Source organism: Heterodontus francisci, chromosome 36 (genome assembly GCF_036365525.1).
Source record: "Heterodontus francisci isolate sHetFra1 chromosome 36, sHetFra1.hap1, whole genome shotgun sequence".
In the NCBI taxonomy this organism is placed as follows: Eukaryota; Metazoa; Chordata; class Chondrichthyes; order Heterodontiformes; family Heterodontidae; genus Heterodontus; species Heterodontus francisci.
In genome coordinates, this window is record NC_090406.1 from 18,072,956 (window position 1) to 18,084,959 (window position 12,004).

Genomic DNA, 12,004 nt, shown 5'->3' on the forward strand with positions numbered 1-12,004 from the left:
CAGATATGTGACGTGACCATGTGAAAAACACACACGCAGATAGAGACAGTAAAAGTAGCAAGAATAAAGGGGAAAAGTTTGAGGCAATAGCTGGGTTTCTATTTATGGTCCTTTGAGTTTGATGTAGAGTCTTTGGTTCTTGATAAATCTTGCCATTTCATTGGGGCCTAGTGCATGCTTTAAAACATGTTTCGATGTAGAAGTCTTTTCTCTCTTGAGGTTTAAGTGACTTCACTGGATCTGGAAGATAGTGGGAGAGAGAGAGCCAGACAGAAGAGAGTCTCTTGTTCCAAGTTCAGTTGCAATCTGCAGTCTGACCCAAGCTGTCCCGTGCAGTTCAAAACCAGACCTGAGCCAGCAGGTTAGTCATATGACTCGCTTTTTTAACAAACTCCTGCATTTGTGGATTCCATAGCTCTCAGTGGGGGGGTGGGGGGGGGGGGGGCGGCGCTTGGTGCAGAAGATGTGGATCACCATTTCCCAGACCAATCTCTGTTCATTGGATCAGTGAGCAGTTCCCATTGTCTTTTCCTAGGCGACTGTCTCTTAGAATGCAATTTTTTTACCAACCACTGCTGAACTCTTTAAACAAGTCATCTCTCCACTCCAGCAACAGTTTAAAAATTAATGTTCAAGTGACAAAATTAATATGTCTCATTTGTGGCAGGTGGAGGTCTTCATGACACAGTGGCATACTTCTGCTCCTAATTGATATGGTCATATCGTCATTTATCTCATTGCTGTTTGTGGGACTCTGGCTGCGCACTGACTGGCTGTCGTGTTTGCCTGCACAACAGTGACTACACTTCAAAAGTAATTCACTGGATGTGAAACATTTTGGGACATCTTGAGGATGTGAAATCTGCAATATAAATGTTTACCTGAATCATAGGCCGGTATTTTGTGTGGCCCTTTGAGGCGTTGTCGGAGGCAGGGGGGGACACGGAGTGTCGTGATGAGTGCAGGGGCTGTGAGGGGTCAGAGTGCCCATCACCAAGCGATCTTCCCGGGGGCAGGATAGGCCAACGATGACCTTCCCAAACAGAGGCCAACTGAGACCCTTAAGGGGCCTATTAACACCCAATTAAGGGCCTCCCCACCACCATTGGGATCTTACCAGCAGTGGGGGGGGGGGGCCTGTGATGTGTGGGGAGGACGCCTTGTAGCAAAAGGTGCCCTCCCTGCGGGCTTGGGAGTGTGGGGAGGTTCTACCTCCATGGGCAATCCATGGCCCACGGAGGACACCTGCCAGGAACCAGTTTATCCCCCTGGGATGCCCTCTCCCCGGACTGCATGATCACCCCCACCCACCCTCGCCGGGGCCTTCTGGACTGCCCCCAATGACCCCACCTCACCTACCTCTGGTCAAGGGTTCCCGCGCTGGGCCTGGGTCCGAGGCCTCTGCAGTACCACCAGTGGCCACCGCGCCTGGTGGTGCTGCTGAAACTGCAGAGCTGTCAGCCCTCTGATTGGCCAGCTGCTCTTGGAGGGCTGATGAAATGTTGACTGAAAAAGACTGCTCCGGGGGTGGGGTGGAGCGGGGCGGGGCTGGAACTCCCCCTGCCCATTCGGCTGGGAGCCCCGGCTCCAGCACAAAATGCAGCACATAGTTTGAAGCATAGAGTATTTGCACCACATTGTCCTATGTGTGACATAATTTGGGATGTTTTTGAGAGGCATGATAACAAATATAGAAACAAGGGAAGTAGGAGCAGGAGTAGGCCATTCGGCCCCTCAAGCTTGCTCCACCATTCAACTAGATCATGGTTGATCTTCTATCTCAATGCCATTTTCCCGCACTGTCACTATATTCCTTGATCTCTTTAATATCTAGAAATCTATAGATCTCTGGGCATTTCTAGATATTGAAGATATCAAGGGATATGGGCACTACATAAATCCAAGTTCTTTCTTTCTTACACCTTACAGATCCTTCAGTGGCTGGTCATAGGAGAGTGACATTATAACCTCCACTCCCTGTTCTTCCCAATTTCTATTTATTATTATGCACTGCACATAGTCTGCTTCTTGGGCAGTTATGCACCTTTTGGAAATCATCTATAGCATAGACACATGAAACTGGCTCCCATGTGTTTATCTCCACAGGAAGAAATGTTAGAATGCTGAAGATTGCACACTATATATTTTAAAGTACTTTCAGTACAGTGAGAATCTTGGGTCTGCAGTCAACTAAAACTGCGATTAGTCTGGGTGAGATGATGACAATGTAAGAGTACTAGCTCTGCAGATGTAGGTACAGGAGAATTAAATCCAGATGCCCAACAAAACTGATCAAAAAATACTGACCATTATCCACCAGTCCTCCTTTCAAATGAAATGAGAATTGCTGGTATTAAATCAACAATCAATAAGGGAATCATAGAGGAATTTCCCAGATTTTTCCCCCAAATTGGCCTGAGATTTTATCTTTCTTTGCCTCTTTTTGGGATCACACGGCTTTCGGGTTTGGTATGGAGTAAGGAGCAAAGCATCGCTGTTGTGTGGGGCAAGCTGGATGGGCCAGAGGGTCTTTTCTTGCCTGTCACTTTTCATATGTCCTCATGTAACAGTAATAAGACCTCTGCTGTGCTGAAAGTTCTACTCATGGGGAAATGTTTTATTCACCTCATGGAACTGGTACCTTGTTGACATGGCCAGCATGCATAAACTGAGTTTCAGGAACCAATACTGCAGACTTTTCTCATATCCTCAAATTTATAAATGCTTCATTTTTATCAAACATCTCATTTAAACAAAAGCAAGGCTCTCATTACAAACATAAATCTTATTTAATCCATCATAACAAGCGATGCTTTTATTATGTAAATGATTAGCTCCTTCATCTTAAAGCAGAATAACAAGTGCAAACCAAGTGAAAAAACCTTCATTTATTGTGATTGACACCATCAAAATAAAATGATTTGGTGTTATTATTGGTGATACTAATGTTCAAACACTTAGCACATTCAAATGACATTTCTCTGTCTGTTATTTTAACAAAAATATTTACCCATCGAAAGTCTCTGCTAAGTTAACAGACAGCTGAACATTGTAGGATTTAATTAAGTCTTTGTACACTAATATTAGCAATTATAATTTCTAGGTGACAGAAGCAGGATCTTGATGCATGGTCCAATGTTTAATTCCAAGACTCTGCCGGCATTCAAACTTTACTTCTTCTGGGAATGACTTTGTCAGATGTCATCTGCTCATCTTGGGATAAGGGTGGAATGAGAAAGGTAAAAATTAGTCATGATGAGATATCTTTCTGCAGTCCAGGGAGCAATGTTATCGATGTTATAGCGTCTTGGAGCAGGAGGGCATATCAAAATAATACAGCCATTTAGCAAAATGTAGAGAAGGAAAGTGAATGGGAGCTAAACTGAAGCATGCAGCGCCGCTTCGATCTGTGCAATGAACACCTACCCGGCTTCCCCAGGAGAGGCAGCACCGTTGGCCACTACCTGTACAGTCTGAGGGGCATTCTCCTTTGAGATGGGCCCATGCAGTTGCATCGACTGCGAGTGCCTGAACATGTTGAATTGGTGCTATCCTGATGTCACAGAGCCCAACCAGTTGATGTGATACCCAGATTCCAAATTTGGATAATGCAGGTCCTGGTCATGCCTGCATTGTCCACGCCTGAGAAAAGAAGCATGAAACAGCAAGGTGGGCCCTGCAGTGACATTATTTAAAGGGCCAGGCACCCTCATTGCAGGTAAGTTAAATTCTTGGAACTTTTTCTATTGTAAAGTGTATTATGAAAGTGATTCTTTTATGTTAAAAAATATTTTTAAAGGAATTTATGGTTAAGCTGAATAAATGTTGGAACAGGCTTTTTGTTTTAAAAGGAAGCCAAGAAGGGGACACTGAGGGAACCGGATTGGCAACAGTGTTGTTGGTTGTCACATGACTCGGGTTGGAGAAGGAGTGGAAACCCTGGTAACAGGAGCAGAAATTGACAAGCGCTCCTTTGATTGGACAAGCCCAGTAGTAAGAGAGAGCACCTGGAAGGGCAGAAAACTGACAAGCTTTCTGGTTGTCATTCAGTGGGCATGTGGTTTTACCTTCTGAAAGGAAATAAAAGTCAAGTCTGCTGCAGAAGAAGAAGAGAATTCCAAGGAACAACAGAAGACTATAACCCAGCTCGCTTTTCCGCAGTTCTTTAAAAGATTCTGTGATGTTCACTGTGTCGATTTGTCTTGTTCCTGTATTTCAAGAAAGCCTGCAATTCTCAATGCCCCCTGAAGAGAACTGTTCTGGAAGATTCTAGTGACCTGTCTGTGTGTGCTCGGAAGTTGGACTGTGTGCAAGTTTGATGCAGCGCGTCTCATCTGCTATTTTCTTCAGGGGTGGGCAAGTGATCTGCCCGGGGATTTATTTTGTCTGTAATGGAGCTCTGATCTCAAAATCCTTTAAAAAAATTTTTTGGTTAACCCATGTATCTGTGCGTATGTGTGAGTCTGAAGGGACTAAGATAAAAAGTGACTTTAAAATTTGGTTAAGGTGGAAAGGGGACTTAAAAAAATTTAATGTTGGATTTTTAAAAATGTGATCTGTGTGGTATTGTTTTTCTTCATTACTAGTTAAGACTGTTAATTTTGTTGTTCAGTAAAGAAACCTGGTTAGCGTGTTCTATTCTGGGGAAAATAATATATCTGATTGTTTCAGTAAGTGGGAAATTTTTTAAAAATATGTTGTCACCAGTGGAGGAGTGGGACTGAATTAACAGTGCACTCCTCCCACCTCAGTTGTAACAAGTGTCTGAAAGTATTCTTAAGTGTTTTTGGAAGTGTTTTGGTGCATTTGCCAAAGAATGTTGCCGCATCCTCACAGGGATGGCAGAGGAGTAGTTGACATCTCCACACAAACTCTGCAACAGGCATGGGCAGTGTCAGTGCCTCTGGGTCTGCAGCAAGGAGATGGAGCAAAGGCTGTGGAGAGGGCAAGCTCCATACCATGCCCTCTGCAAAGTTGGAGCTGGACTCCTCCATGCCGCTTAATAGTGAGATGAGGCTGGCTGGCAGGCCAGGCATCTCAGTGTGCATGCCCATTCAGCACTCTCCTGTATGCTGCTCCAAGGACGTCCTCATCTTAATTCCTGCAACAGTACTTGTTTCCAGTAGTACCTCACCCGCCAGTGAGCTGGCAATTGAACCATCCTTTACCCCGGCCTGGCTGCAGCCCATTCAAGCCTGGTGATGCACCATGTGCTAATCCCAACTTTATACAAGCCTTCAAAGTAAGTGCAGTGCCAATACATGAGCTGGTGGCTGCGCGTGTCAAATAAAGTGAGGGGGGCCTCTTCATCAGTGCTGTGATGTTGCTCTCTTTCCTCCTCCTGGTGCTCCTGTGGCTGGGTAGGTGAGAGGTCTAGGGTGTCTGAAAGCAGCAACTCAGAAGGGGAAGGTTGGTTTGAGGGAAGTGGTGTGGGATGGGAAGCAAGATGTTCATGGTCACACGTTCAGCAGCTTGTTCATCATGCTAGATAGCAGGATGAGAGTGTGCTAGGAGTTGAGAAGGGACATCAAGGCAGGAAGAAGCTGTCATCAGTGTTCTCAATAACCTCGGATGTTGCGGATCCTTTCGCAGCTGACCCCATGGTGCTGAGAGCCATCTCCTCTGTAGGTCTCAGGAGATGCAGGCATCCTTGTCCCCCACTGGCTCTCTTCTGCTTCTTTCTATTGTGTTATTGTGTACCACCTTATCTTATATGAGAGAGGGCAGAATATCAGTGGATGTGTAGCACTGTGTTTGGGTGAGCTGCCTGCCAAAGCTGAATAGCTGGAGGTAATTGGAAGCAGTGAGAAGTGAGAGTGAAGCTGCCAGCATTGGTAGGTGTGGAAGGGTGAGGTGCAGTATCTGGATGTTAGGCGTGAGTCTTGAGTGCCGGGGAGTGCTACTGAGTGAGTGATGGTTGTGCGGTGCACTGAGCAGCATGAGATGTCGATGGAATGGTTGGTAGGGGATGTCATATGAAGTTGCTTTCACTGACTTTGATCACCCATGTGAGGTCATTATACCTCATGACACTTCTGCCAGGTTCTCGGGTCCAGACTCTGGAAGTTGACCTCCCTGGTCATCTGCTCCCACTCCCTTCTGAGGGTGGTCCTGAGGGTCTCCTGGTCCCCCATAGGACCATGGTGTCTCTGCTCGCGCACTTGCACTATAGATGTCTCTTGTGCTTTATCCGTCAGTCTGGATCCCTCTGTCTGCCCTGGCGTTCAGTTTGCAAGAATTTACATTGCAGCAATCTTTTTGTGCCTCTTCCCATTAAGAAGCAGCCTGCCTTTAAGAAAGAGCAGGCTGCTTGTTCCAAGTGTTCTGTTGCAATGGTGCCATGCTGTTGCAATGCTGTGCGCTGATCTTACCAGCAGCATCAAGAAGGAGATAGCAGCACTGGAGATACAGGAACTAACACCAAAATCATTCAGAAGAGGTGGGTAGACAAATTTTGTCTTACCAACCTCAATCTAAACAGGCACGCAGTGAATCACAGTCCTGCGCCCAAGAATCAGGGAGCTTGAATTTCGTACCCTATGTTTTCTTTATCAAATAATATTTCAACTTAATTCACCTTAACCAGCTGCACAAAGGCGCTGAAATTGCACTCTGGAATTTTTAATTAATTCATCTGAAATTCCTTACCATGCAGAGGCTTTATTTTAGATGGGTTAATGCTTCCACTAAAATATCAGAGAAAGTTATTTCAGATCAATGTGTTAAGCATTCATTCTCTGGAAGGCTTCAGAGTAATTTCCAGGTCAGTCAAGTTAATAACTAGCTCAGTGGGTTGAGCTGCTTTAAGTTACATTTACCTTAATGTTCTCTTTCAGAAAGGGGATAATTCTGACCATGCATGGTAAATCATTAAAGATAAATGATTTGATTAATATTGTTATTACTCCTGCTTTATTGTTGGCATGACTATTATTGATACAACATTTGCTAACTTTTGTTTGAGCAGGAATTCATTAGAAGATGAGGAATTCAATTTTCATCATTATTAGAATTGGTATTAGCTTCGCAAGGTATCTATAGAGCTGACTGGAACAACTAATCTCAATCTTGATTGACCAGCACTTGGACACATTCCCCGACCCACTGAACTATTAAGTAATGGCAAAGTAGTTCTTAGGAATTTATTTTCATTGTTATAATTAGTATTCTAGTTGCATACAGAGGTAGCACAGTACAAAGCCCCATTTGTAGGCCTGCTGAGTTCATATCAGGACATCATGCATACACAGCCCACAGATATCCATCCATTCACTTTAATGAGCACTAAATCTGAGATAAACATGTGCAATCTTCTTATATGGGTTCCTGTTGAGCAAGGATCCACAGCAGGAGCATGAGAGTGGAATTTACCTTACAGATCCTCTCCTTAATATTTGACACCCTGTTCCCACATGGTTCAAGCACATATCTCTTCTAATTTCATACCTATGCTGACTTTTCACATCATACATCATACTAGTTTACCAAATTCCAGTCTGTATACTATTTTTCTATTTTGCTTATGCTGCCAGCTTTGAGTTTCCAAAGAATATTTAAAAAAACTATGAACCTGTAAATTGAGTGGGAGGAGGCTCATGTGGAGCATAAACACCAGCATGGACAATATTGGGCAGAATAGCCCATTCCTGTGCTATAGCTTCCATATAACCTTTCAGTGACCTTGCAACACCAGGACTCTTATTTAATTAAGCTTTAATGGTGCATTCACATCACAAGTTTAGCTTCTGTCTGAAGCTGTTGCATGCTGATGGTATACTTGTGTAGTTAGGCTTTCTGGCCTTATGCCACCAATTTTCCAAAGGATCTAAGGTGAGTAGGGCTGAAATGCACATGGAATGCATTCCACCATGTCCCCACCTTGCTTCAGTTTTCTAAAAGGAAATCCCGATTCTGTCAAATGTGCTTGATTAAATCTGTGCGGTTGTGTGCAAATGGCAGGCTAATGAGGGAATGAGGGAAACAGCCTCCACCGTCTTGCCCCCATTTGTACTGGTGCAATACTGTTAGGCCCTTGTTTTAATGGAAGGAACCCTGGGCTAACTGGAAAAGAACAGTATGTTCAGAGCACTGCCATACATAGGCCCAACAGGATGAGGTGAATTTAAGCATGTAAAAGTAATTTTCACAGGCAGTGGACTGACTGCAGCCTGCTGCAGCAAGTTTCTTTTCTATAATGATGTGACTGTTCAGAAGAGACTGGAGAGCTTCCTTTCAGTATGTTAATGATTTCAGTGTTGAAGTGCAGCTAAGGTTCTATGGGTTGATGATGCTTCATCCCACCAGAGATGTGGCTCAATTAAGTTAATGTAGGCCCTAGAGGACAAATCAGGTGTCCCGGCCTAAATGGACTCCAGAGTGAAAAACAATGAGACTGCTTCCTCCGGTGTCAGGTTTGACCCTCACACTGGTTTCAGACTGTATTTATACTATTACTCCAGAATTGGTATAATGTCAACTACTTCATACCATGTGGTTATCTTCTGTGAATTTTACTCGCCCTATAGGAATGGCTGGGAGGCGGGTGGGGTGGGGCCATAAAACAGTGAGGGAAGACTGGGGGCGGAGTGCCTGTCGCCTTCATGACACCGTGTCATGTTATCAGCAACGGGGAAAGTCGAGGATGTCCTCCCTGTCCAGAAGCCAATTGAGGCCCTTAAGTGGCCAATTAAAGGCCACTTAAGGGCCTCTTCCTGCTGCCGGCTGGGGAGGCTGCCCAGTAAAAATCTGACGGCCTCCTGATTGGGCACTCTGTGGCCCACAGAGGGCCTCCATGGCAGCAAGGGTCACCTCCTCAGAAATCCCCCCCTTCCCTAAACAAAGTCTTGGAGGTGGGATCTTCACCCTTAAAGAAGCCCTGACGCCAGGCAGTTAATTACCTGACGTGCATAGAATTGCGTGGGGCTTCTGTAAGCGGCCGTGGCAAGGTTGCCCCCAGCTTTACTGCCTGGCCACTGCCATGGCCATTAAATTCAGCCCTAAGATTGCGACAGCTTGGAAAGCAAAGGTTTACAATTCCCATGCCAACTCTTGATTGAAGCAATAGTAACACCCCTTCACAAAGGCTGATTTTCAAATTCTACAAACTTCAAGCACCAACTTTGCACGTACAAACTTGCCTCATGAGTACGGGATCCATCTGATCCCACAACCCTGCATGTGTAGAACATCATTCTGGGTCAGCCTCTGAGCAGAGTGGCAAGTTTAAACCGCACGCAGATGTTTGACACCAAATGCTGACAGGTGGATGCTGGATGGAAAAGTCTGAATGCTAGCACGAAATGTTCATAGTTGGAATGTATATATGCACAAAGGAATAACCAATCCCATCTCAAAATAACCTGATTAGATTACATTCAGATATTTGCGAATAAACCCAACACTGCCTGATCCATGTTGCTTCAGATTGGTCAAGACCTTCATCCTGCTCATTAGGTTTGTGGTATGCAAGGAATTGCATCATTGAGGTAATTAAGGCATTCAAAGTAGAGTTCATGGTCTGCAAGTCAATGGAGTATTTGCTGCACTTAAACTATTTGACAAAAGATTTCCATTTTCAAAGCCATAGTCAGAAATTTAGATGTGAATGCCTAACTCCCTAATCTGAAACCTTACACAACCTTTCTCCATTTCAAGAAAAGCAGAATAACATTTAGTCAAACAACAATTCAGTGCCTCCTAATATATGACTGAAATAATTCTTTGATGGGAGGAGGCTTGCGTGGAGCATAAATACCAAAATAGACCAGTTGGGCTAAATGGCCCGTTTCTGTGTCCAGACATTCGATGTAATCTATGTAAATATAGTATGAGATTCTGAATCAAATTCATGCAGTTCCACATGGATGCATATGACAGTCTTGATGGAATCATTGGGATGGCTTAGGGACCTTAATCCATTTATATCAGGGTTATTCAAACTAGACTGACTCAAATTCATGCAGTTCCACATGGATGCATATGACAGTCTTGATGGAATCATTGGGATGGCTTAGGGACCATAATCTATTTATATCAGGGTTATTCAAACAGACTAGACTGGAACATCCTGATCTCATTGCTGATTCCACTCCAGAAGAACTCTGGGAACACATCAAAGCTGCAGTACTGGATACTTCCAACATCGGACCCAGCACCAAGAAGAATAGGGACTGGTTTGATGAAAATGACAAGGAAATTCAAGTTCTGCTAGAAATAAAAAGGTCAGCTCATCAGGCTCAGCTGGCCAGCCAAGAGAAAAGACAGCCTACCATCAAGCATGCAGCACCCTTCAATGTAAACTGAGGAACATCCAAAATGACTGGTGGATTGCACTTGCGGAAAAAACTTAACTATACGCTGATACTGGCGACATAAGAAGTTTCTATGAAGCATTAAAATCTGTTTATGGGCCAGCATATGAAACCCAAAACCCCCTGAGGAGCGCCGATGGCAAGATCCGACACACCAACAAGTAGTCAGTCCTGGATCACTGGTCGGAGCACTTTGAAACTCTCTTCAGTGCTAATTGCACAGTGCATGATACTGCCATCAATCGCATCCAACAACAGTCTGTCAAAGAAGAACTGGTTAAGAACCCAACTCTGGAGTGAACTGTGACTGCCATCAACTAGATGAAGAACAACAAAGCCTCTGGAGCTGGTGGAATTCCACCTGAACTCTGAAGCATGGTGGCCCTGCCCTGTATACCAAGCTCCATGGGTTTTTCACGGCCTGCTGGGAACAGGGCAGGATTCCACAGGATCTTCGTGATGCCTTTATCATCACCTTGTACAAAAACAAAGGAGAAAAATCAGACCTCTCCAACTACCGTGGAATCACCTTCCTTTCTATTGCTGGGAGGATCCTGGCTAGAATACTTCTGAACAGGCTTGTGCCTACCATTGCAGAAGCAAACCTCCCAGAGAGCCGGTGTGGTTTCAGAGCAAACAGAGGCACCATAGACATGGTATTTGCACTCAGATAATTACAAGAAAAGTGCCGTGAGCAAAACAAAGGCCTGTACGTCACTTTCGTAGACCTCACCAAGGCATTCGACACTGTGAGCAGAGATGGACTTTGAAAAATCCTTGAAAAACCTGGATGCCCACCTAGGTTCCTGGCCATGGTGAAGCTGTTTCATGAAAATCAGTACGGACAAGTCAAGCACAACAGCGACCTCTCAAGTCCCTTCCGTATCTCCAATGGCGTGAAGCAGGGACGCGTGCTGGCCCCAACCCTATCCACCATCTTTTTCAGCAAGATGCTGCAGCAGGCAACAGAAGACCTTAAGGAGGGAGTTTATGTACACTTCCGGACTGAGGGAGGCCTTTTCAACCTCAGGCGTCTTCAGACTCACATAAAGACGCAAGAAAAACTCATCCGTGAACTTCTTTTCGCCGATGACTGTGCTCTCCTAGCCCACAGTCAGTCAGACCTGCAACGTATTAACAACACATTTTTCCGAGGCGGCACAACTCTTCGGACTAAAAATCAGTTTAAAGAAAATTGAAGTCCTGCATCAGCCTGCAAGCGAAGAAGAATATAGACCATCAAGCATTGTCATTGAGGGAACCAAGCTGAATTCTGTCAAGCAATTTACGTATTTGGGGAGCATCATCTCGTTTGATGCCACCATAGACAAGGAAGTGGACAATAGGCTCACAAAAGTAAACAGTACATTCGGAAGACTCTACAAACGTGTGTGGAGCAACCACAGCCTCAGAGCACAGACCAAACTCAAAGTGTACAAAGCCATAGTCCTCACCACCCTTCTGAATGGCGCCGAGTCATGGGTCCTTTAACGCCGTCATGTACGCCTTCTAGAGCATTTCCATCAGCGCTGCCTCTGCAGCATCCTCAAGATCCGCTGGCAGGAATGCATCTCAAACATTGAAGTCCTGGAAACAGCCAACATCACCAGCATCGAGGCCATCCTCCTGCAAAGCCAACTGCATTGGGTGGGTCACGTTCCCCGGATGGACGACAGTCGCCCGCCCAAGATCGT

At 45.0% G+C, this 12,004-nt stretch overlaps 1 long non-coding RNA gene across 1 annotated transcript in view; it reads right to left on the reverse strand.

The window, feature by feature from the left end:
- Positions 1-2,802: 2,802 nt before the first annotated feature.
- Positions 2,803-12,004, reverse strand: part of LOC137351623 (uncharacterized) — a 45,027-nt gene continuing 35,825 nt past the window's right edge. Inside the window, exon 3 of the long non-coding RNA XR_010969530.1 lies at positions 2,803-3,213. This is a non-coding gene — a long non-coding RNA (uncharacterized lncRNA). The remainder of the gene's footprint in view (positions 3,214-12,004) is intronic.